Source organism: Periplaneta americana, chromosome 15 (genome assembly GCF_040183065.1).
Source record: "Periplaneta americana isolate PAMFEO1 chromosome 15, P.americana_PAMFEO1_priV1, whole genome shotgun sequence".
NCBI classification, from domain to species: domain Eukaryota; kingdom Metazoa; phylum Arthropoda; class Insecta; order Blattodea; family Blattidae; genus Periplaneta; species Periplaneta americana.
Genome location: NC_091131.1, coordinates 16,384,182 through 16,408,791, shown reverse-complemented (window position 1 = coordinate 16,408,791; position 24,610 = coordinate 16,384,182). Strand labels below are relative to the sequence as shown.

Genomic DNA, 24,610 nt, shown 5'->3' with positions numbered 1-24,610 from the left:
CCGTGCGTTTGGACAGGATAGACCGGCAAATTTAAAAAAATCGGGCATTTTGACCTTCCAAAAAAGAAATTTTTCTACACAAGGACAACGAAGCGAAACAGTGGCCCGCCCTTTTAACTGTAGCATCCAGGTATCCTCAGTATTAACCACCGTGAATATCCAGCAAATCCGCCGCACTTTTTTCTACACATTTTTTTCCGTTACCTATGGTATTTCGGTCTCTAATTCCGGGAATAATGAACCTACCGAGGAACGGGATACGGTCCTGTATTCCCCTTTGACTTACTTGTTACTCGATAGCCTCAAACCGGTAATCGCGAACACAAGTTGGTTTTCCAAAAAAAAATGGGTAGTCGACATTCTACCCGCCATAATTCCTCAATGCTTCAAGTGAAAATAAAGCCGAAGAGTGCGTTGAATTCAGCTCCTCAAATTCTATCCCTGGTGTAAAGGACAACTTTCTATCGCCGTGCGTTTGTACAGGAGAGACTGGCAAAATTTCAAAAATCAGGCATTTTGACCTTCCAAAAAAGAAATTTTTCTACACAAGGAGAACGAAGCGAACCAGGGGCCCGCCCTTTTAACCTTAGCATCCAGGTATCCTCAGTAATAACCACCGTGAAAATCCAGCAAATCCGCTGCACTTTTTTCTACACTTTTTTTTCCGGTACCTATGGTATTTCCGTCTCTAATTCCGGGAATAATGGCCCTACCGAGGAACGGGATACGGTCCTGTATTCCCCCTTGACTTATTTGTTACACGATAGCCTCAAACCGGGAATCGCAAACACAAGTTGATTTTCGACATTCTAGCCGCCATTATTCCTCAGTGCTTGAAGTGAGAATATAGCCGAAGAGTGCTTTGAATTCAGCTCCTCGAACTCTATCTCTGGTGTAAAGGACAATTTTCTATCCCCGTGCGTTTGGACAGGAGAGACCGGCAAAATTCCAAAAATCGGGTATTTTGACCTTCCAAAAAAGAAATTTTTCTACACAAGGACAACGAAGCGTACCAGGGGCCCGCACTTTTAACTGTAGCATCCAGGTATCCTCAGTAATAACCTCCGTGAAAATCCAGCAAATCCGCCGCACTTTTTTCTAGACTTTTTTCCGGTACCTATGGTATTTCGGTCTCTAATTCCGGGAAAAATGACCCTACCGAGGAACGGGATACGGTCCTGTATTCCCCCTTGACTTACTTGTTACACGATAGCCTCAAACCGGGAATCGCAATCATAAGTTGATTTTCGAAAAAAAAATGGGAAGGGTTTAAACCACTATTCTGCCGACATTCTAGCCGCCATAATTCCTCAGTGCTTGAAGTGAGATTAAAGCCGAAGAGTCCTTTGAATTCAGCTCCTTAAACTCTATCTCTGGTGTAAATGACAACTTTCTATCCCCGTGCGTTTTGACAGGAGAGACCGGCAAAATTTCAAAAACCGGGCATTTTGACCTTCCAAAAAAGAAATTTTTCTACACAAATAGAACGAAGCTAACCAGCGGCCCGCTCTTTTAACTGTAGCATTCAGGTATCGTCAGTAATAACCACCATGAAAATCCTACAAATCCGCCGCACTTTTTTCTACAATTCTTTTTCCGGTACCTATGGTATTTCGGTCTCTAATTCCGGGAATAATGACCCTACCGAGGAACGGGATACGGTCCTGTATTCCCCCTTGACTTACTTCTTACACGTTAGCCTCAAACCGGGAATCGCGATCACAGGTTGATTTTCGAAAAAAAAATGGGAAGGGCTTAAACCACTATTCTGCCGACATTCTAGCCGCCATTATTCCTCAGTGCTCGAAGTGAGAATAAAGCCGAAGAGTGCTTTGAATTCAGCTCCTCAAACTCTATCTCTGGTGTAAATGACAACTTTCTATCCCCGTGCGTTTTGACAGGAGAGACCGGCAAAATTTCAAAAACCGGGCATTTTGACCTTCCAAAAAAGAAATTTTTCTACACAAGGAGAACCAATCGAACCAGCGGCCCGCTCTTTTAACTGTAGCATTCAGGTATCCTCAGTAATAACCACCGTGAAAATCCAGGAAATCCGCCGCACTTTTTTCTACACTTTTTTCCGGTACCTATGGTATTTCGGTCTTTAATTCCGGGAATAATGATCCTACCGAGGAACGGAATACGGTCCTGTATTCCCCCTTCACTTACTTGTTACACGATAGCCTCAAAGAGGGAATTGCGAACACAAGTTGATTTTCGAAAAAAAAAATGGGAAGGGTTTAAACCACAATTCTGCCGAAATTCCACCCGCCATAATTCCTCAGTTCTTCAAGAGAGAATAAAGCCGAAGATTGCGTTGAATTCAGCTCCTCAAACTATATCTCTGATGTAAAGGACAACTTTCTATCCCCGTGCGTTTGGACAGGAGAGACCGGCAAAATTCCAAAAATCGGGCATTTTGACCTTCCAAAAAAGACATTTTTCTACACAAGGACAACGAAGCGAACCAGGGGCCCGCCCTTTTCACTGTAGCATCCAGGTATCCTCAGTAATAACCACCGTGAAAATCCAGCAAATCCCCTGCACTTTTTTCTACACTTTTTTTTCTGGTACCTATGGTATTTCGGTCTCTAATTCTGGGAATAATGACCCTACCGAGGAACGGGATACGGTCCTGTATTCCCACTTGACTTACTTGTTACACGATACCCTCAAACCGGGAATCGCGAACACAAGTTGATTTTCGAAAAAAAAACCACTTTTCTGCCGACATTCTAGCCGCCATTATTCCTCAGTGCTTGAAGTGAGAATAAAGCCGAAGAGTGCTTTGAATTCAGCTCCTCAAACTCTATCTCTGGTGTAAAGGACAACTTTCTATCCCCGTGCGTTTGGACAGGAGAGACCGGCAAAATTCCAAAAATCGGGCATTTTGACCTTCCGAAAAAGATATTTTTCTACACAAGGACAACGAAGCGAAACAGTGGCCCGCCCTTTTAACTGTAGCATCCAGGTATCCTCAGTATTAACCACCGTGAAAATCCAGCAAATCCGCCGCAATTTTTTCTACACCTTTTTTCCGGTACCTATGGTATTTCGGTCTCTAATTCCGGGAATAATGACCCTACCGAGGAACGGGATACGGTCCTGTATTCCTCCTTGACTTACTTGTTACACGATAGGCTCAAACAGGGAATCGCGAACACAAGTTGATTTTCCAAAAAAAATGGGAAGTGTTTAAACCATTATTCTGTCGACATTCTACCCGCAATAATTCCTCAGTGCTTCAAGTGAGAATAAAGTCGAAGATTGAGTTGAATTCAGCTCATCAAACACTATCTCTGGTGTAAAAAATAACTTTCTATCCCCGTGCGTTTGGACAGGAGAGAACGGCAAAATTAAAAAAATCGGGCATTTTGACCTTCCAAAAAAGAAATTTTTCTACACAAGGACAACGAAGCGAAACAGTGGACCGTTGTTTTAACTGTAGCATCCAGGTATCCACAGTATTAACCACCGTGAAAATCCAGCAAATCCGCCGCACTTTTTTCTACACCTTTTTTCCGATACCTATGGTATTTCGGTCTCCAATTCCGGGAATAATGAACCTACCGAGGAACGGCATACGGTCCTGTATTCCCCCTTGACTTACTTGTTACAGGATAGCCTCAAACCGGTAATTGCGAACACAAGTTGATTTTCGAAAAAAAAAAATGGGAACCACTATTCTGCCGACATTCTAGCCGCCATAATTTCTCAGTGCTTCAAGTGAGAATAAAGCCGAAGATTGCGTTGAATTCAGCTCCTCAAACTCTATCTCTGTTGTAAAGGACAACTTTCTATCCCCGTGCGTTTGGACAGGAGAGACCGGCAAAATTAAAAAAATCGGGCATTTTGACCTTCCAAAAAAGAAATTTTTCTACACAAGGACAAAGAAGCGAAACAGTGGCCCGCCTTTTTAACTGTAGCATCCAGGTATCCTCAGTAATAACCACCGTGAAAATCCTGCAAATCCGCCGCACTTTTTTCAACACCTTTTTTTCCGTTAGCTATGGTATTTCGGTCTCTAATTCCGGGAATAATGACCCTACCGAGGAACGGGATACGGTCGTGTATTCCCCCTGGACTTACTTGTTACACGATAGCCTCAAACCGGGACTCGCGAACACAAGTTGATTTTCGAAAAAAAAAAAAAAAAAAAAAAGGATGGGGTTAAACCACTATTCTGCCGACATTCTAACCGCCATTATTCCTCAGTGCTTGAAGTGACAATAAAGCCGAAGAGTGCTTTGAATTCAGGTCCTCAAACTCTATCTCTGGTGTAAAGGACAACTTTCTATCCCCGTGCGTTTGGACAGGAGACACCGGCAAAATTTCAAAAATCGGGCATTTTGACCTTCCAAAAAAGAAATTTTTCTACACAAGGAGAACGAAGCGAACCAGGGGCCCGCCCTTTTAACTGTAGCATCCAGGTATCCTCAATAATGTCCTCCGTGAAAATCCAGCATATCCGCCGCACTTTGTTCTCCAATCCTTTTTCCGGTTTCTATGGTATTTCGGTCTCTAATTCCGGGAATAATGACCCTACCGAGGAACGGGATACGGTCTTGTATTCCCCCTTGACTTTCTTGTTACACGATAGCCTCAAATCGGGAATCGCGAACACAAGTTTATTTTCGAAAAAAAAATTCTGCCGACATTCTAGCCGCCATAAATCCTCAGTGCTTGAAGTGAGAATAAAGACGAAGAGTGCGTTGTATTCAGCTCCTCAAACTCTATCTCTGGTGTAAAGGACAACTTTCTATCTCCGTGCGTTTGGGCAGGAGAGACCGGCAAAATATCAAAAATCGGGCACTTTGACCTTCCAAAATAGAAATTTTTCTACACAAGGAGAACGAAGCGAACCAGGGGCCCGCCCTTTTGATTGTAGCATCCAAGTATCCTCAGTAATAACCACCGTGAAAATCCAGCAAATCCGCCGCACTTTTTTCTACACCTTTTTTTCCGGTACCTATGGTATTTCGGTGTCTAATTCCGGGAATAATGACCCTACAGATGAACGGGATACGGTCCTGTATTCCGCCTTGACTTACTTGTTGCACGATAGCCTCAAACCGGGATTCGCGAACACAAATTGATTTTCGAAAAAAAAAATGGGAGGGGTTTAAACCACTATTCTGCTGACATTCTAGCCGCCATTATTCCTCAGAGCTTGAAGTGAGAATAAAGCCGAAGAGTGCTTTGAATTCAGCTCCTCAAACTCTATCTCTGGTGTAAAGGACAACTTTCTATCCCCGTGCGTTTGGACAGGAGAGACCGGCAAAATTTCAAAACTCGGGCATTTTCACCTACCAAAAAAGAAATTTTTCTACACAAGGAGAACGAAGCGAAACTCGGGCCCGCCCTTTTAACTGTAGCATCCAGGTATCCTCAGTAATAACCACCGTGAAAATCCTGCAAATCCGCCTTACTTTTTTCTACACTTTTTTTTCCGGTACCTATGGTATTTCGGTCTCTAATTCCGGGTATAATGACCCTACCGAGGAAAGGGATACGGTCCTGTATTCCCATTTAACTTACTTGTTACACGATAGCCTTAAACCGGGAATCGCGAAAACAAGTTGATTTTCGAAAAAAAAAAAAAATGGGAAGGGTTTAAACCACTATTCTGCCGTCATTCTAGCCGCCATTATTCCTCAGTGCTTGAAGTGAGAATAAAGTAGAAGAGTGCTTTGAATTCAGCTCCTCAACCTCTATCTCTCGTGTAAAGGACAACTTTCTATCCCCGTGCGTTTGGACAGGAGAGATCGCGCAAAATTCCAAAAATCGGGCATTTTGACCTTCCAAAAAAGAAATTTTTCTACACAAGGACATCAAAGCGAACAAGTGGCCCTCCCTTTTAAATGTAGCATCCAGGTATCCTCAATATTAACCAGCGTGAAAATCCAGCAAATCAGCGGAACGTTTTTCTACACTTTTTTTTCCGGTACCTATGGTATTTCGGTCTCCAATTCCGGGAATAATACCGAGGATCGGAATACAGTCCTGTATTCCCCCTTGACTTACTTGTTACAAGATGGCCTCATACCGGGAATCGCGAACACAAGTTGATTTTCGAAAAAAAAATGCGAAGGGTTTGAACAACAATTCTGCCGAAATTCTACCCACCATAATTCCTCAGTGCTTCAAGTGAGAATAAAGCCGAAGATTGCGTTGAATTCAGCTCCTCAAACTCTATCTCTGGTTTAAAGGACAACTTTCTATCTCCGTGCGTTTGGACAGGAGAGATCGGCAAAATTCCAAAAATCGGGCATTTTGACCTTCCAAAAAAGAAATTTTTCTACACAAGGAGAACGAAGCGAACCAGGGGCCCGCCCTTTTAACTGTAGCATCCAGGTATCCTCAGTAATAACCACCGTGAAAATCCAGCAAATCCGCCGCACTTTTTTCTACACCTTTTTTTCCGGTACCTATGGTATTTCAGTCTCTAATTGCGGGAATAATGACCATACCGAGGAACGGGATATGGTCCTGTATTCCCCCTTGACTTACATGTTCCACGATAGCCTCAAACCGGGAATCGCGAACACAAGTTGATTTTCGAAAAAAAAAATAAGAAGGGTTTGAACAACAATTCTGCCGAAATTCTACCCGCCACAATTCCTCAGTGCTTCAAGTGAGAATAAAGCCGAAGATTGCGTTGAATTCAGCTCCTCAAACTCTATCTCTGGTTTAAAGGACAACTTTCTATCCCCGTGCGTTTGGACAGGAGAGACCGGCAAAATTCCAAAAATCGGGTATTTTGACCTTCCAAAAAAGAAATTTTTCTACACAAGGACAACGAAGCGTACCAGGGGCCCGCCCTTTTAACTGTAGCATCCAGGTATCCTCAGTATTAACCACCGTGAAAATCCAGCAAATCCGCCGCATTTTTTTCTACACCTTTTTTTCCGGTACCTATGGTATTTCAGTCTCTAATTGCGGGAATAATGACCATACCGAGGAACGGGATACGGTCCTGTATTCCCCCTTGACTTACTTGTTCCACGATAGCCTCAAACCGGGAATCGCGAACACAAGTTGATTTTCGAAATTCTAGCCGCCATAATTTCTCAGTGCTTCAAGTGAGAATAAAGCCGAAGATTACGTTGAATTCAGCTCCTCAAACTCTATGTCTGGTGTAAAGGACAACTTTCTGTCCCCGTGCGTTTCGACAGGAGAGACCGGCAAAATTTCAAAAATCGGGCATTTTGACCTTCCAAAAAAGAAATTTTTCTACACAAATAGAACGAAGCTAACCAGCGGCCCGCTCTTTTAACTGTAGCATTCAGGTATCCTCAGTAATAACCACCGTGAAAATCCAGCATATCCGCTGCACTTTTTTCTACACTTTTTCTTCCGTTACCTATGGTATTTCGGTCTCTAATTCCGGGAATAATGACCCTACCGAGGAACGGGATACGGTCCTGTATTCCTCCTTGACTTACTTGTTACACGATAGGCTCAAACAGGGAATCGAGAACACAAGTTGATTTTCCAAAAAAAATGGGAAGTGTTTAAACCACTATTCTGTCGACATTCTACCCGCAATAATTCCTCAGTGCTTCAAGTGAGAATAAAGCCGAAGATTGCGTTGAATTCAGCTCCTCAAACTCTATCTCTGGTGTAAAGGACAACTTTCTATCCCCGTGCGTTTGGACAGGATAGACCGGCAAAATTAAAAAAATCGGGCATTTTGACCTTCCAAAAAAGAAATTTTTCTACACAAGGACAACGAAGCGAAACAGTGGCCCGCCCTTTTAACTGTAGCATCCAGGTATCCTCAGTATTAACCACCGTGAATATCCAGCAAATCCGCCGCACTTTTTTCTACACATTTTTTTCCGTTACCTATGGTATTTCGGTCTCTAATTCCGGGAATAATGAACCTACCGAGGAACGGGATACGGTCCTGTATTCCCCTTTGACTTACTTGTTACTCGATAGCCTCAAACCGGTAATCGCGAACACAAGTTGGTTTTCCAAAAAAAAATGGGTAGTCGACATTCTACCCGCCATAATTCCTCAATGCTTCAAGTGAGAATAAAGCCGAAGAGTGCGTTGAATTCAGCTCCTCAAATTCTATCCCTGGTGTAAAGGACAACTTTCTATCGCCGTGCGTTTGTACAGGAGAGACTGGCAAAATTTCAAAAATCAGGCATTTTGACCTTCCAAAAAAAGAAATTTTTCTACACAAGGAGAACGAAGCGAACCAGGGGCCCGCCCTTTTAACCTTAGCATCCAGGTATCCTCAGTAATAACCACCGTGAAAATCCAGCAAATCCGCTGCACTTTTTTCTACACTTTTTTTTCCGGTACCTATGGTATTTCCGTCTCTAATTCCGGGAATAATGGCCCTACCGAGGAACGGGATACGGTCCTGTATTCCCCCTTGACTTGTTTGTTACACGATAGCCTCAAACCGGGAATCGCAAACACAAGTTGATTTTCGACATTCTAGCCGCCATTATTCCTCAGTGCTTGAAGTGAGAATATAGCCGAAGAGTGCTTTGAATTCAGCTCCTCGAACTCTATCTCTGGTGTAAAGGACAACTTTCTATCCCCGTGCGTTTGGACAGGAGAGATCGCGCAAAATTCCAAAAATCGGGCATTTTGACCTTTCAAAAAAGAAATTTTTCTACACAAGGACATCAAAGCGAACAAATGGCCCTCCCTTTTAACTGTAGCATCCAGGTATCCTCAGTATTAACCAGCGTGAAAATCCAGCAAATCCGCCGAACGTTTTTCTACACTTTTTTTTCCGGTACCTATGGTATTTCGGTCTCCAGTTCCGGGAATAATAACGAGGATCGGGATACAGTCCTGTATTCCCCCTTGACTTACTTGTTACACGATGGCCTCATACCGGGAATCGCGAACACAAGTTGATTTTCGAAAAAAAAATGGGAAGGGTTTGAACAACAATTCTACCGAAATTCTACCCGCCATAATTCCTCAGTGCTTCAAGTGAGAATAAAGCCGAAGATTGCGTTGAATTCAGCTCCTCAAACTCTATCTCTGGTGTAAAGGACAATTTTCTATCCCCGAGCGTTTGGACAGGAGAGACCGGCAAAATTCCAAAAATCGGGTATTTTGACCTTCCAAAAAAGAAATTTTTCTACACAAGGACAACGAAGTGTACTAGGGGCCCGCACTTTTAACTGTAGCATCCTGGTATCCTCAGTAATAACCTCCGTGAAAATCCAGCTAATCCGACGCACTTTTTTCTACACTTTTTTTTCCGGTACCTATGGTATTTCGGACTCTAATTCCGGGAATAATGACCCTACCGAGGAACGGGATACGGTCCTGTATTCCCCTTTGACTTACTTGTTACACGATAGTCTCAAACCGGTAATCGCGAACACAAGTTGATGCCGACATTCTAGCCGCCATAATTCCTCAGGGCTTCAAGTGAGAATAAAGCCGAAGATTACGTTGAATTCAGCTCCTCAAACTCTATGTCTGGTGTAAAGGACAACTTTCTGTCCCCGTGCGTTTCGACAGGAGAGACCGGCAAAATTTCAAAAATCGGGCATTTTGACCTTCCAAAAAAGAAATTTTTCTACACAAATAGAACGAAGCTAACCAGCGGCCCGCTCTTTTAACTGTAGCATTCAGGTATCCTCAGTAATAACCACCGTGAAAATCCAGCAAATCCGCTGCACTTTTTTCTACACTTTTTCTTCCGTTACCTATGGTATTTCGGTCTCTAATTCCGGGAATAATGACCCTACCGAGGAACGGGATACGGTCCTGTATTCCTCCTTGACTTACTTGTTACACGATAGGCTCAAACAGGGAATCGAGAACACAAGTTGATTTTCCAAAAAAAAATGGGAAGTGTTTAAACCACTATTCTGTCGACATTCTACCCGCAATAATTCCTCAGTGCTTCAAGTGAGAATAAAGCCGAAGATTGCGTTGAATTCAGCTCCTCAAACTCTATCTCTGGTGTAAAGGACAACTTTCTATCCCCGTGCGTTTGGACAGGATAGACCGGCAAATTTAAAAAAATCGGGCATTTTGACCTTCCAAAAAAGAAATTTTTCTACACAAGGACAACGAAGCGAAACAGTGGCCCGCCCTTTTAACTGTAGCATCCAGGTATCCTCAGTATTAACCACCGTGAATATCCAGCAAATCCGCCGCACTTTTTTCTACACATTTTTTTCCGTTACCTATGGTATTTCGGTCTCTAATTCCGGGAATAATGAACCTACCGAGGAACGGGATACGGTCCTGTATTCCCCTTTGACTTACTTGTTACTCGATAGCCTCAAACCGGTAATCGCGAACACAAGTTGGTTTTCCAAAAAAAAATGGGTAGTCGACATTCTACCCGCCATAATTCCTCAATGCTTCAAGTGAAAATAAAGCCGAAGAGTGCGTTGAATTCAGCTCCTCAAATTCTATCCCTGGTGTAAAGGACAACTTTCTATCGCCGTGCGTTTGTACAGGAGAGACTGGCAAAATTTCAAAAATCAGGCATTTTGACCTTCCAAAAAAGAAATTTTTCTACACAAGGAGAACGAAGCGAACCAGGGGCCCGCCCTTTTAACCTTAGCATCCAGGTATCCTCAGTAATAACCACCGTGAAAATCCAGCAAATCCGCTGCACTTTTTTCTACACTTTTTTTTCCGGTACCTATGGTATTTCCGTCTCTAATTCCGGGAATAATGGCCCTACCGAGGAACGGGATACGGTCCTGTATTCCCCCTTGACTTATTTGTTACACGATAGCCTCAAACCGGGAATCGCAAACACAAGTTGATTTTCGACATTCTAGCCGCCATTATTCCTCAGTGCTTGAAGTGAGAATATAGCCGAAGAGTGCTTTGAATTCAGCTCCTCGAACTCTATCTCTGGTGTAAAGGACAATTTTCTATCCCCGTGCGTTTGGACAGGAGAGACCGGCAAAATTCCAAAAATCGGGTATTTTGACCTTCCAAAAAAGAAATTTTTCTACACAAGGACAACGAAGCGTACCAGGGGCCCGCACTTTTAACTGTAGCATCCAGGTATCCTCAGTAATAACCTCCGTGAAAATCCAGCAAATCCGCCGCACTTTTTTCTAGACTTTTTTCCGGTACCTATGGTATTTCGGTCTCTAATTCCGGGAAAAATGACCCTACCGAGGAACGGGATACGGTCCTGTATTCCCCCTTGACTTACTTGTTACACGATAGCCTCAAACCGGGAATCGCAATCATAAGTTGATTTTCGAAAAAAAAATGGGAAGGGTTTAAACCACTATTCTGCCGACATTCTAGCCGCCATAATTCCTCAGTGCTTGAAGTGAGATTAAAGCCGAAGAGTCCTTTGAATTCAGCTCCTTAAACTCTATCTCTGGTGTAAATGACAACTTTCTATCCCCGTGCGTTTTGACAGGAGAGACCGGCAAAATTTCAAAAACCGGGCATTTTGACCTTCCAAAAAAGAAATTTTTCTACACAAATAGAACGAAGCTAACCAGCGGCCCGCTCTTTTAACTGTAGCATTCAGGTATCGTCAGTAATAACCACCATGAAAATCCTACAAATCCGCCGCACTTTTTTCTACAATTCTTTTTCCGGTACCTATGGTATTTCGGTCTCTAATTCCGGGAATAATGACCCTACCGAGGAACGGGATACGGTCCTGTATTCCCCCTTGACTTACTTCTTACACGTTAGCCTCAAACCGGGAATCGCGATCACAGGTTGATTTTCGAAAAAAAAATGGGAAGGGCTTAAACCACTATTCTGCCGACATTCTAGCCGCCATTATTCCTCAGTGCTCGAAGTGAGAATAAAGCCGAAGAGTGCTTTGAATTCAGCTCCTCAAACTCTATCTCTGGTGTAAATGACAACTTTCTATCCCCGTGCGTTTTGACAGGAGAGACCGGCAAAATTTCAAAAACCGGGCATTTTGACCTTCCAAAAAAGAAATTTTTCTACACAAGGAGAACCAATCGAACCAGCGGCCCGCTCTTTTAACTGTAGCATTCAGGTATCCTCAGTAATAACCACCGTGAAAATCCAGGAAATCCGCCGCACTTTTTTCTACACTTTTTTCCGGTACCTATGGTATTTCGGTCTTTAATTCCGGGAATAATGATCCTACCGAGGAACGGAATACGGTCCTGTATTCCCCCTTCACTTACTTGTTACACGATAGCCTCAAAGAGGGAATTGCGAACACAAGTTGATTTTCGAAAAAAAAAATGGGAAGGGTTTAAACCACAATTCTGCCGAAATTCCACCCGCCATAATTCCTCAGTTCTTCAAGAGAGAATAAAGCCGAAGATTGCGTTGAATTCAGCTCCTCAAACTATATCTCTGATGTAAAGGACAACTTTCTATCCCCGTGCGTTTGGACAGGAGAGACCGGCAAAATTCCAAAAATCGGGCATTTTGACCTTCCAAAAAAGACATTTTTCTACACAAGGACAACGAAGCGAACCAGGGGCCCGCCCTTTTCACTGTAGCATCCAGGTATCCTCAGTAATAACCACCGTGAAAATCCAGCAAATCCCCTGCACTTTTTTCTACACTTTTTTTTCTGGTACCTATGGTATTTCGGTCTCTAATTCTGGGAATAATGACCCTACCGAGGAACGGGATACGGTCCTGTATTCCCACTTGACTTACTTGTTACACGATACCCTCAAACCGGGAATCGCGAACACAAGTTGATTTTCGAAAAAAAAACCACTTTTCTGCCGACATTCTAGCCGCCATTATTCCTCAGTGCTTGAAGTGAGAATAAAGCCGAAGAGTGCTTTGAATTCAGCTCCTCAAACTCTATCTCTGGTGTAAAGGACAACTTTCTATCCCCGTGCGTTTGGACAGGAGAGACCGGCAAAATTCCAAAAATCGGGCATTTTGACCTTCCGAAAAAGATATTTTTCTACACAAGGACAACGAAGCGAAACAGTGGCCCGCCCTTTTAACTGTAGCATCCAGGTATCCTCAGTATTAACCACCGTGAAAATCCAGCAAATCCGCCGCAATTTTTTCTACACCTTTTTTCCGGTACCTATGGTATTTCGGTCTCTAATTCCGGGAATAATGACCCTACCGAGGAACGGGATACGGTCCTGTATTCCTCCTTGACTTACTTGTTACACGATAGGCTCAAACAGGGAATCGCGAACACAAGTTGATTTTCCAAAAAAAATGGGAAGTGTTTAAACCATTATTCTGTCGACATTCTACCCGCAATAATTCCTCAGTGCTTCAAGTGAGAATAAAGTCGAAGATTGAGTTGAATTCAGCTCATCAAACACTATCTCTGGTGTAAAAAATAACTTTCTATCCCCGTGCGTTTGGACAGGAGAGAACGGCAAAATTAAAAAAATCGGGCATTTTGACCTTCCAAAAAAGAAATTTTTCTACACAAGGACAACGAAGCGAAACAGTGGACCGTTGTTTTAACTGTAGCATCCAGGTATCCACAGTATTAACCACCGTGAAAATCCAGCAAATCCGCCGCACTTTTTTCTACACCTTTTTTCCGATACCTATGGTATTTCGGTCTCCAATTCCGGGAATAATGAACCTACCGAGGAACGGCATACGGTCCTGTATTCCCCCTTGACTTACTTGTTACAGGATAGCCTCAAACCGGTAATTGCGAACACAAGTTGATTTTCGAAAAAAAAAAATGGGAACCACTATTCTGCCGACATTCTAGCCGCCATAATTTCTCAGTGCTTCAAGTGAGAATAAAGCCGAAGATTGCGTTGAATTCAGCTCCTCAAACTCTATCTCTGTTGTAAAGGACAACTTTCTATCCCCGTGCGTTTGGACAGGAGAGACCGGCAAAATTAAAAAAATCGGGCATTTTGACCTTCCAAAAAAGAAATTTTTCTACACAAGGACAAAGAAGCGAAACAGTGGCCCGCCTTTTTAACTGTAGCATCCAGGTATCCTCAGTAATAACCACCGTGAAAATCCTGCAAATCCGCCGCACTTTTTTCAACACCTTTTTTTCCGTTAGCTATGGTATTTCGGTCTCTAATTCCGGGAATAATGACCCTACCGAGGAACGGGATACGGTCGTGTATTCCCCCTGGACTTACTTGTTACACGATAGCCTCAAACCGGGACTCGCGAACACAAGTTGATTTTCGAAAAAAAAAAAAAAAAAAAAAGGATGGGGTTAAACCACTATTCTGCCGACATTCTAACCGCCATTATTCCTCAGTGCTTGAAGTGACAATAAAGCCGAAGAGTGCTTTGAATTCAGGTCCTCAAACTCTATCTCTGGTGTAAAGGACAACTTTCTATCCCCGTGCGTTTGGACAGGAGACACCGGCAAAATTTCAAAAATCGGGCATTTTGACCTTCCAAAAAAGAAATTTTTCTACACAAGGAGAACGAAGCGAACCAGGGGCCCGCCCTTTTAACTGTAGCATCCAGGTATCCTCAATAATGTCCTCCGTGAAAATCCAGCATATCCGCCGCACTTTGTTCTCCAATCCTTTTTCCGGTTTCTATGGTATTTCGGTCTCTAATTCCGGGAATAATGACCCTACCGAGGAACGGGATACGGTCTTGTATTCCCCCTTGACTTTCTTGTTACACGATAGCCTCAAATCGGGAATCGCGAACACAAGTTTATTTTCGAAAAAAAAATTCTGCCGACATTCTAGCCGCCATAAATCCTCAGTGCTTGAAGTGAGAATAAAGACGAAGAGTGCGTTGTATTCAGCTCCTCAAACTCTATCTCTGGTGTAAAGGACAACTTTCTATCTCCGTGCGTTTGGGCAGGAGAGACCGGCAAAATATCAAAAATCGGGCACTTTGACCTTCCAAAATAGAAATTTTTCTACACAAGGAGAACGAAGCGAACCAGGGGCCCGCCCTTTTGATTGTAGCATCTAGGTATCCTCAGTAATAACCACCGTGAAAATCCAGCAAATGCGCCGGACTATTTTCTACACTTCTTTTTCCGGTACCTATGGTATTTCGGTCTCTAATTCCGGGAATAATGACCCTACCGCGGAACGGGATACGTTCCTGTATTCCTCCTTCACATACCTGTCACACGATAGCCTCAAACCGGGAATCGCGAACACAAGTTGATTTTGGAAAAAAAAAATGGGAACCACCATTCTGCCGACATTCTTGCCGCCATAATTCCTCAGTGCTTCAAGTGAGAATAAAGGCGAAGAGTGCATTGAATTCAGCTCCTCAAACTCTATCTCTGGTGTGAAGGACAGCTTTCTATCCTCGTGCGTTTGGACAGGAGAGACCCTCAAATTTAAAAAAATCGGGCATTTTGACCTTCCAAATAAGAAATTTTTCACACAAGGAGAACGAAGCGACAACTTTCTATCCCCGTGCGTTTGGACAGGAGAGACCGGTAAAATTTAAAAAATCGGGCATTTTGACCTTCCAAAAAAGAAATTTTTCTACACAAGGAGAACGAAGCGAACCGGGGGCCCGCCCTTTTTACTGTAGCATCCAGGTATCCTCAGTAATAACCACCGTGAAAATACAGCAAAAACGCCGCACTTTTTTCTACACCTTTTTTTCCGGTACCTATGGTATTTCGGTCTCTAATTCCGGGAATAATGACCCTACCGAGGAACGGGATACGGTCCTGTATTCCCCCTTGACTTACTTGTTACACGATAGCCTCAAACCGGGAATCGCGAACACAAGCTGATTTTCGAAAAAAAAAAAAAAAAAAAAACACTATTCCTCCGACATTCTAGCCCCCATAACTCCGCAGTGCGTGGAGTGACAACAAAGCAGAAGAGTGCGTTCAATTCAGCACGTCGAACTCTATCTTTGGTGTAAAGGACAACTCTCTATCCCCGTGCGTTTGAACGGGAGGGGGCTGCAAAATATAACAAATCTGTCATTTTGACCTTCCAAAAGAGACTTTTCTCTACACAAGGAGAACGAAGCGGCCCAGGGACCCGCCCTTTTAACTGTAGCATCCCCGCAGGTCCACCAATAATTACCGTGAAAATCGAGCAAATCCGTCGCACTTTTTTCTGCACTTATTTTTTCGGTACCCGAAGTATTTTGGTCTCTAATTTGCGAAATAATGGCGCTACCGAGGATCGGGATGCGGTCCTGTATTCCCCCTTGACTTCCTTCTTACACGATAGCCTTAAAACGGGAATCGCGAACACAAGCTGATTTTCGAAAAAAAATGTGAAGGGTTTAAACCACTATTTCGACATTCTAGCCGCCATAAACCCGAAGTGCGTGGAGTGACAACAAAGCCGAAGATTGCGCTCAATTCAGCGCCTCGATCTCTATCTTTGGTGTAAATTATAACTCTCTATATCCGTGCGTTTGGACGAGAGAGACCCGCAAAATTTCAAAAAATCGATCATTTTGACCTTCGAAAAGAGAGAAAATCCGTCGCACTTTTTTCTGCATTTATTTTTTCGGTACCTAAGGTATTTTGGTGTCTAATTCTGGAAATAATGGCGCTACCGAGGAACGGGATGCGGTCGTGTATTCCCGCTTGACTTCCTTCTTACACGATAGCCTCAAAACAGGAATCGCGAACACAAGATGATTTTCTATCCGCCATAACTCCGCAGTGCGTGGAGTGACAACAAAGCCGAAGAGTGCGTTCAGTTCAGCTCCTCGAACTCTGATTTTCGATAAAAAAAAATGGGAAGGTTTTATACCACTATTCCGCCGACATTCTAGCCGACATAACTCTACAGCAAAGCCGAAGATTGCAGTCCAGTCTACAATATGACATGTAAATATTCCCACATATTTATATTGTGTCTGTGGTATTCCATATTGTCCCGCCTATATCATTAATTGATTCAGTTCAGCCTACAATATGACATGTAAATATTCCCACATATTCTGATCGTGCCTGTGGTATTCCATATTGTCCCGCCTATATCATTAATTGATGCAGTCCAGTCTACAATATGACATGTAAATATTCCCACATATTTAGATTGTACCTGTGGTATTCCATATTGTCCCGCCTATATCATAAATTGATGCAGTCCAGCCTACAATATGACATGTAAATATTCCCACATATTTAGATTATGCCTGTGGTATTCCATATTGTCACGCCTATATCATTATTTGATGCAGTCCAGTCTACAATATGACATGTAAATATTCCCACATATTTAGATTCCGTCTGTGGTATTCCATATTGTCCCGCCCTTATCATTAATTGATTCAATCCAACCTGCAATATGACATGTAAATATCCCCATTTATTTAGATTGTGCCTGTGGTATTCCATATTGTCCCGCCTATATCATTAATTGATGCAGTCCAGCCTACAATATGACATGTAAATATTCCCACATATTTAGATTGTGCCTGTGGTATTCCATATTGTCCCGCCTATATCATTAATTGATGCAGTCCAGCCTACAATATGACATGTAAATATTCCCACATATTTAGATTGTGCCTGTGGTATTCCATATTGCCACGCCTATATCATTAATTGATTCAGTCCAGTCTACAATATGACATGTAAATATTCCCACATATTTAGATTGCGTCTGTGGTATTCCATATTGTCCCGCCCTTATCATTAATTGATTCAGTCCAACCTGCAATATGACATATAAATATTCCAATATATTTAGATTGTGCCTGTGGTATTCCATATTGTCACGCCTATATCATTATTTGATGCACTCCAGTCTACAATATTACATGTAAATATTCCCGCATATTTAGATTGCGTCTGTGGTATTCCATATTGTCCCGCCCTTATCATTAATTGATTCAGTCCAACCTGCAATATGACATGTAAATATTCCCATTTATTTAAATTGTGCCTGTGGTATTCCATATTGTCCCGCCTATATCATTAATTGATGCAGTCCAGCCTACAATATGACATGTAAATATTCCCACATATTCTGATTGTGCCTGTGGTATTCCATATTGTCACGCCTATATCATTATTTGATGCAGTCCAGTCTACAATATGACATGTAAATATGCCCGCATATTTAGATTGTGCTTGTGGTATTCCATATTGTCACGCCTATATCATTAATTGATGCACTCCAGCCTACAATATGACATGTAAATATTCCCACATATTTAGATCGTGTCTGTGGTATTCCATATTGTCACGCCTGTAATATTAGATACAATACTGTCTACAGTGTGTCATGTAAAAATTCCTACATATTTAGATCGTTCCTATGGTATTCCATACTGTCACACCTGTAATATTAGATGCAATACTGTCTGCAATGAGTCATGTAAAAATTCTTACATATTTAGATCGTGCCTGTGTATTCCATATTGTCACGCCCTTATTATTGAATGATGCAGTATAGCCTACAATAAGTCCTGTAAATATTCCCAAATTTATGAAATCGCCGCTATAGAGTTCCAAGTAATTGCAGGTATAGTATTCTACGTAGTTAATTTCATTAACTATTCAAGATTTTTTTTTTCTGTCCTTTCAGTTCATTTTGTTGCAACAAATATTACTTTACCAACACATTGATGAATTTATCTGATACGTCGTGTAATATCTTAATGCTACAATCATCATGAATGTGTTCTCTCTTCCTTGTACATGGATTGGTTCTACTTGTTGGTATCGACTGTGACGTGTACCTCAGAGTTGGAACTGTATCAGGTTTGAGTTTAAATTGCGAAAAGTAATCAAGCTTTACTACAATAACTCTCTTTGAAAAATATTTAGAAAAGTTACATAACCTACAGTCCTTGATTCTTGAACTTACCCCTGACTGAAGAGTTTTGGAATCTTTCTTGATAATGTGATCTGAAGACATCTTATAGGTCTTGTACATCTTGAAAGGTCCTTGCTCTTTACATAAAAGGTGTAGATAACGCCTGCATTTCAGCACCCACTGAACACATCTGCAATATAAAAAAAATGTCTGTGTCTATAAACTTAATTCGGCTCTTAATCTCGTTTACATTGAATACGTCGATCTGTTTTGTCAGAACAGAACAGCCTAAATATACATAAAGCATGCACAAAATAAGTAATTTATACATTTGTTTCATTATAAGAAATCCGTTACTCTGAAACAAATTAAATAGGCTACTTAACCTACATATATATCTCTCTCCAGAAATGGAAATATGACCATATATTATTTTCATTGTCCTGCAATGCTCGAACATGAGAGAAACAACCAAGATATTACAAAATTCGTCTTATTCCACACGAAAAACTAATGGCAAGATCTGTGCTAAAATCCTTAAGAGGTTAAAACATGAGGGCTTGAGAATAACAGCAAGTATTTTCTAAACAAAACCGAACAGACAGACCACGTTCTGTAGATCGAACAATGGTGATTATCGATCTTCACCATTCTGGGGAAATTCCACAGATAGTAACAGTATATTTCTATTACCAAAAAGAGTAATTAGAATAATAGTAGGTGCCAAATCTAGGGAATCTTGTAGGACTATTTTCAAAAAACTACAAATAATGCCCATGGCTTGTCAGTATATCTTTTCATTAATAGTCTTCCTCGTATGTAATCGTGAAAACTTTGTAACTAATTCAACAGTTCATAGCATAAATACACGTCAAAAAAATTACTTTCATACTCCATCGGCAAGTCTATCGTGCTATCAAAAAGGAGTGCGTTATATGGCAGTAAAAATTCTTAATAGCTTCCCTATCGATATAAAAAATGAAACTCAAAACACAAGATTATTTAGGGCCAAATTAAAGAAGTACCTAATTTCTCACGCCTTCTATTCTGTAGGTGAATTCATGACATTCAGTAACACTTCATGAAATTGATACTAAAACTAAGTGTTGTACTAGTAGACTATATTGTAAATCTCGTCTGTGTATATATATATATATATATATATATATATATATATATATATATATTTTTCATCTAGACTGTGACTATAAATTAAGACTTTTTAATATTATTAAGTTTTTTGACTTGTTCCATATTCTAGCTGTAAAGCAATGTATGAATACCATGGAATGTTAATAAATGCAATACAATACAATACAATACAGCACAAACTTAGACCTAACATAGCGCTCGTAATGCATTACGCTAGCTCTTTTCAATCTCATAATTGCTGTAATCAAATATTGCACAACCTTTCCATGGATGTCTGGTGAATTAATCTGATGTCATAGATAATCTGGAACAAAAAACAATAATTATTGATATTCAGAAGAATTTTGGGGACACTGTATTTAAAATATTAAATTATACATGCGCTTAGCTGTTATACCCCCCCTAATGAGGTCTAGTCACTTCCTTAGAATTCCATGTAGTTGCGCCTACACATTCCATGTGGTCACTCCTACATTATGCAACCGCCGCTATATAATGTCATGTAGTAGATTCTCTATTATTCCATGTAATCACACCCACATTGTGCAATCCCACCTGTAGTATCCCATGTAGTAGCGCCTAAGATATTCCATGTAGTCATCCATATCCATGTAGTCACGCCTGTATTACTTTATGTTGTTCCCATATTACTGCATGTTGTTGCCCCTATATTATTACATTATTCCATGTTTTGTTCCTATATTATTCCATGCAGTTGTCCCTATATTATTGCATGTTGTTGTCCCTATATTATTCAATGCTGTCACTATATTATTCCATGTTGTCACTATTATTCCATATTGTTGTCCCTATATTATTCCATACTGTTGTCCCTATATTATTCCATATTGTTCTCCCTATATTATTCCACGTTGTTGTCCCTATATTATTCCATGTTGTTGTCACTATATTATTCTATGTTGTTGTCACTATATTATTCCATGTTGTTGTCACTATATTATTCCATGTTGCTGTCCCTATATTATTCCACGTTGTTGTCCCTATATTATTCCATGTTGTTGTTACTATATTATTCCATGTTGTCACTATTATTCCATATTGTTGTCCCTATATTATTCCATACTGTTGTCCCTATATTATTCCATATTGTTGTCCCTATATTATTCCATACTGTTGTCCCTATATTATTCCATGTTGTCCCTATATTATTCCATGTTGTTGTCCCTATATTATTACATTTTGTTGTCCCTATATTGTTCCATGTTGTTGTCACTATATTATTCCATGTTGTTGTCCCTATGTTATTCCATACTGTTGTCCCTATATTATTACATATTGTCCTCCCTATATTATTCCACGTTGTTGTCCCTATAATATATTCCATGTTGTCCCTATATTATTCCATGTTGTTGCCCCTATATTATTCCATGTTGTTATCCCTATATTATTCCATGTTGTCACTATATTATTCCATGTTGTTGTCGCTATATTATTCCATGTTGTTGTCCCTATATTATTCCATGTTGTTGTCACTATATTATTCCATGTTGTTCTCACTATATTATTCCACGTTGTTGTTCCTATAATATTCCATGTTGTTGTCACTATATTATTCCATGTTGTTGTCACTATATTATTCCATGTTCTTGTCCCTATATTATTCCACGTTGTTGTTCCTATAATATTCCATGTTGTTGTCACTATATTATTCCATGTTGTTGTCACTATATTATTCCACGTTGTTGTTCCTATAATATTCCATGTTGTCACTATATTATTCCATGTTGTCCCTATATTATTCCATGTTGTTGTCCCTATATTATTCCACGTTGTTGTTCCTATAATATTCCATCTTGTTGTCACTATATTATTCCATGTTGTTGTCACTATATTATTCCATGTTGTTGTCACTATATTATTCCATGTTGTTGTCACTATATTATTCTATGTTGTTACTATATTATTCCATGTTGTTGTCACTATATTATTCCATGTTGTTGTCCCTATATTATTCCACGTTGTTGTCCCTATATTATTACATGTTGTTGTTACTATATTATTCCATGTTGTCACTATTATTCCATATTGTTGTCCCTATATTATTCCATACTGTTGTCCCTATATTATTCCATATTGTTGTCCCTATATTATTCCATACTGTTGTCCCTATATTATTCCATGTTGTCCCTATATTATTCCATGTTGTTGTCCCTATATTATTACATTTTGTTGTCCCTATATTGTTCCATGTTGTTGTCACTATGTTATTCCATGTTGTTGTCCCTATGTTATTCCATACTGTTGTCCCTATATTATTACATATTGTCCTCCCTATATTATTCCACGTTGTTGTCCCTATAATATTCCATGTTGTCCCTACATTATTCCATGTTGTTGCCCCTATATTATTCCATGTTGTTATCCCTATATTATTCCATGTTGCCACTATATTATTCCATGTTGTTGTCGCTATATTATTCCATGTTGTTGTCCCTATATTATTCCATGTTGTTGTCACTATATTATTCCATGTTGTTGTCCCTATATTATTCCATGTTGTTGCCCCTATATCATTCCATATTGTTGTCCATATATTATTCCATGTTGTTGTCCATATATTATATTTTGTTGTCCCTATATTATTCCATGTTGTTGTCCCTATATTATTCCATGTTGCCACTATATTATTCCATGTTGTCACTATATTATTCCATGTTGTCACTATATTATTCCATATTGTTGTCCCTATATTATTCCACGTTGTTGTCCCTATATTATTTCATGTTGTTATTACTATATTATTCCATGTTGTTGTCACTATATTATTCCATGTTGTTGTCACTATATTATTCCATGTTGTTGTCCCTATATTATTCCACGTTGTTGTTCCTATAATATTCCATGTTGTTGTCACTATATTATTCCATGTTGTTGTCCCTATACTATTCCATGTTTTTGCCCCTATATCATTCCATATTGTTGTCCCTATATTATTCCATGTTGTTGCCCCTATATTATTACATTTTGTTGTCCCTATATTATTCCATGTTGTTGTCCCTATCTTATTCCATGTTGTTGTCACTATATTATTCCATGTTGTCCCTATATTATTCCATGTTGTTGTCACTATATTATTCCTTGTTACGTAGATTCATAGTTTTCTGTCCAAAGGCAGGTCTTTCACTGCAAACCCATCTTCCTCCAATATTTTCTATTTTCTGTCATCCTCTGTTTCCGCATATTACCCATATATTTTAATATCGTCTATCATCTGATTTCTTCTGCCCCGAATTCTTCTCCCGCTCACCATTCCTTCCAGTGCAATCTTTAGTAGGCAGCTTCTTCTCAGCCAGTGACCCAACGAATTTCTTTGTCTCTTTCTGATCAGTTTCAGCATAATTCTTTCTTCATTCACTCTTTTCAACACAACTTCATTTCTTATTGTCTATCCACTTCACACGCTACATTCTTCTCCATATCCACATTTCAAATGCTTCTAGTCGCTTCTCTTCATTTCGACGTAATGTCCATGTTTCTGATTGATACACAAAGCACTTCACTAGTCTCTTCCTTATGTTTTTGTCGCTATATTATTCCATGTCGTTGTCCCTGTAGTATTCCATGTAGTCACGCCTATGGTATTCCACGTAGTCAACTTCATTACATATTCTTGCATTTTATTTTGTGATCTTGGAAACATGTTTCTGCCCTTCAGTTAATTTTGTTATAGCAAATAATACTTCATCAACACATTGATTAATTTATCTGGAACGTCTTTATGTTTCAATGCTACAGGCATCATCATTGTGTTATACCTTCCAAGTTCTACTTGTTGGTACTGAATGTCTCGCTTCCACCCTTCTTACAATAGTTTAGTACGGTAGGAATTCTCTCCCACAAACTTCTTGTAATGCCCTAAAGCAGCGGTCATCACAACAATGCACTCTCGAGCTAGCGTCTCGTACCCCTGCTTACCCGTAACTCATTTCAGCGAGTGCTGACGACCACTGTCCTAAAGCAATGAGTTGCATTTTTTCCTCTTGCAACTTGGATTTTTATGAAGCACCTACCGAACATTTTTTAGGGCTGTATTACTACAAATCAGAAACAGTCACTGTATTTACAAAATATGGTTACTTCGAGACTTTCAATACTGCAGATTTATGAAACAATGGCTGCTCTATTACATATTACAATGTTCCAGTGGTCACCGATAGGAGCGCAGATTTACAGCATTGTTGCCATTACTCATCGAATGCCCTAGTAAAAACTCCTTACAAAACAATTCATAAACTACTTTAAAATGTTATCTAATCTACAGTACTCGATTCTTAAACTTACCCCTTACTGACGAGTTCTTAAATATTTCTTGATAATATGATCTGAACACATCTTGTAGATCTTGTAGATCTTGTACATCTTGAAAGGTTCTTCCTCTTCACATAAAAGGTTTAGATCACTCCTGCATTTCAGCACTCACTGGACACATCTGCAAATATAAATGTCTGTGTCTATAAACTTAATTCAGTTCTTAACCTCATTTACATTAAATAGATCGATTTGTTTTGTCAGTACAGAACAGCCTAAATATACATACGGGAGTAATTTATACAATTTGTTTCATTATAATAAATCCGTACATCTGAAACTAATTCAATAGGCTACTTACAAATTTTTATCTCTCCAGAAATGTAAATATGAGCATGTATTATTTTCATTGTATACCCTTTGGAGTGAAGGACAGCAAAAATATTCTCAAAACAAGGCATCGTTCTGTAGATCGAATATGGGCGATTATCGAACTTCATCATACTCGACAAACTTGAACCTAAGTTCGTAGT

At 40.3% G+C, this 24,610-nt stretch overlaps 1 long non-coding RNA gene across 2 annotated transcripts in view; it reads right to left on the bottom strand.

Annotated features, from left to right (window-relative positions):
* LOC138715617 (uncharacterized) overlaps nucleotides 1-24,183 on the bottom strand; it is a 511,884-nt gene extending 487,701 nt beyond the window's left edge. The window contains exons 1-3 of one of the 2 annotated variants that reach the window (XR_011336512.1): nucleotides 24,111-24,183; nucleotides 19,989-20,112; nucleotides 18,708-18,846 (exon numbers count right to left, since the gene is read on the bottom strand). This is a non-coding gene — a long non-coding RNA (uncharacterized lncRNA). The remainder of the gene's footprint in view (nucleotides 1-18,707; nucleotides 18,847-19,988; nucleotides 20,113-24,110) is intronic. The other variant, XR_011336513.1, reaches the window with a different exon arrangement.
* Nucleotides 24,184-24,610: the final 427 nt, after the last annotated feature.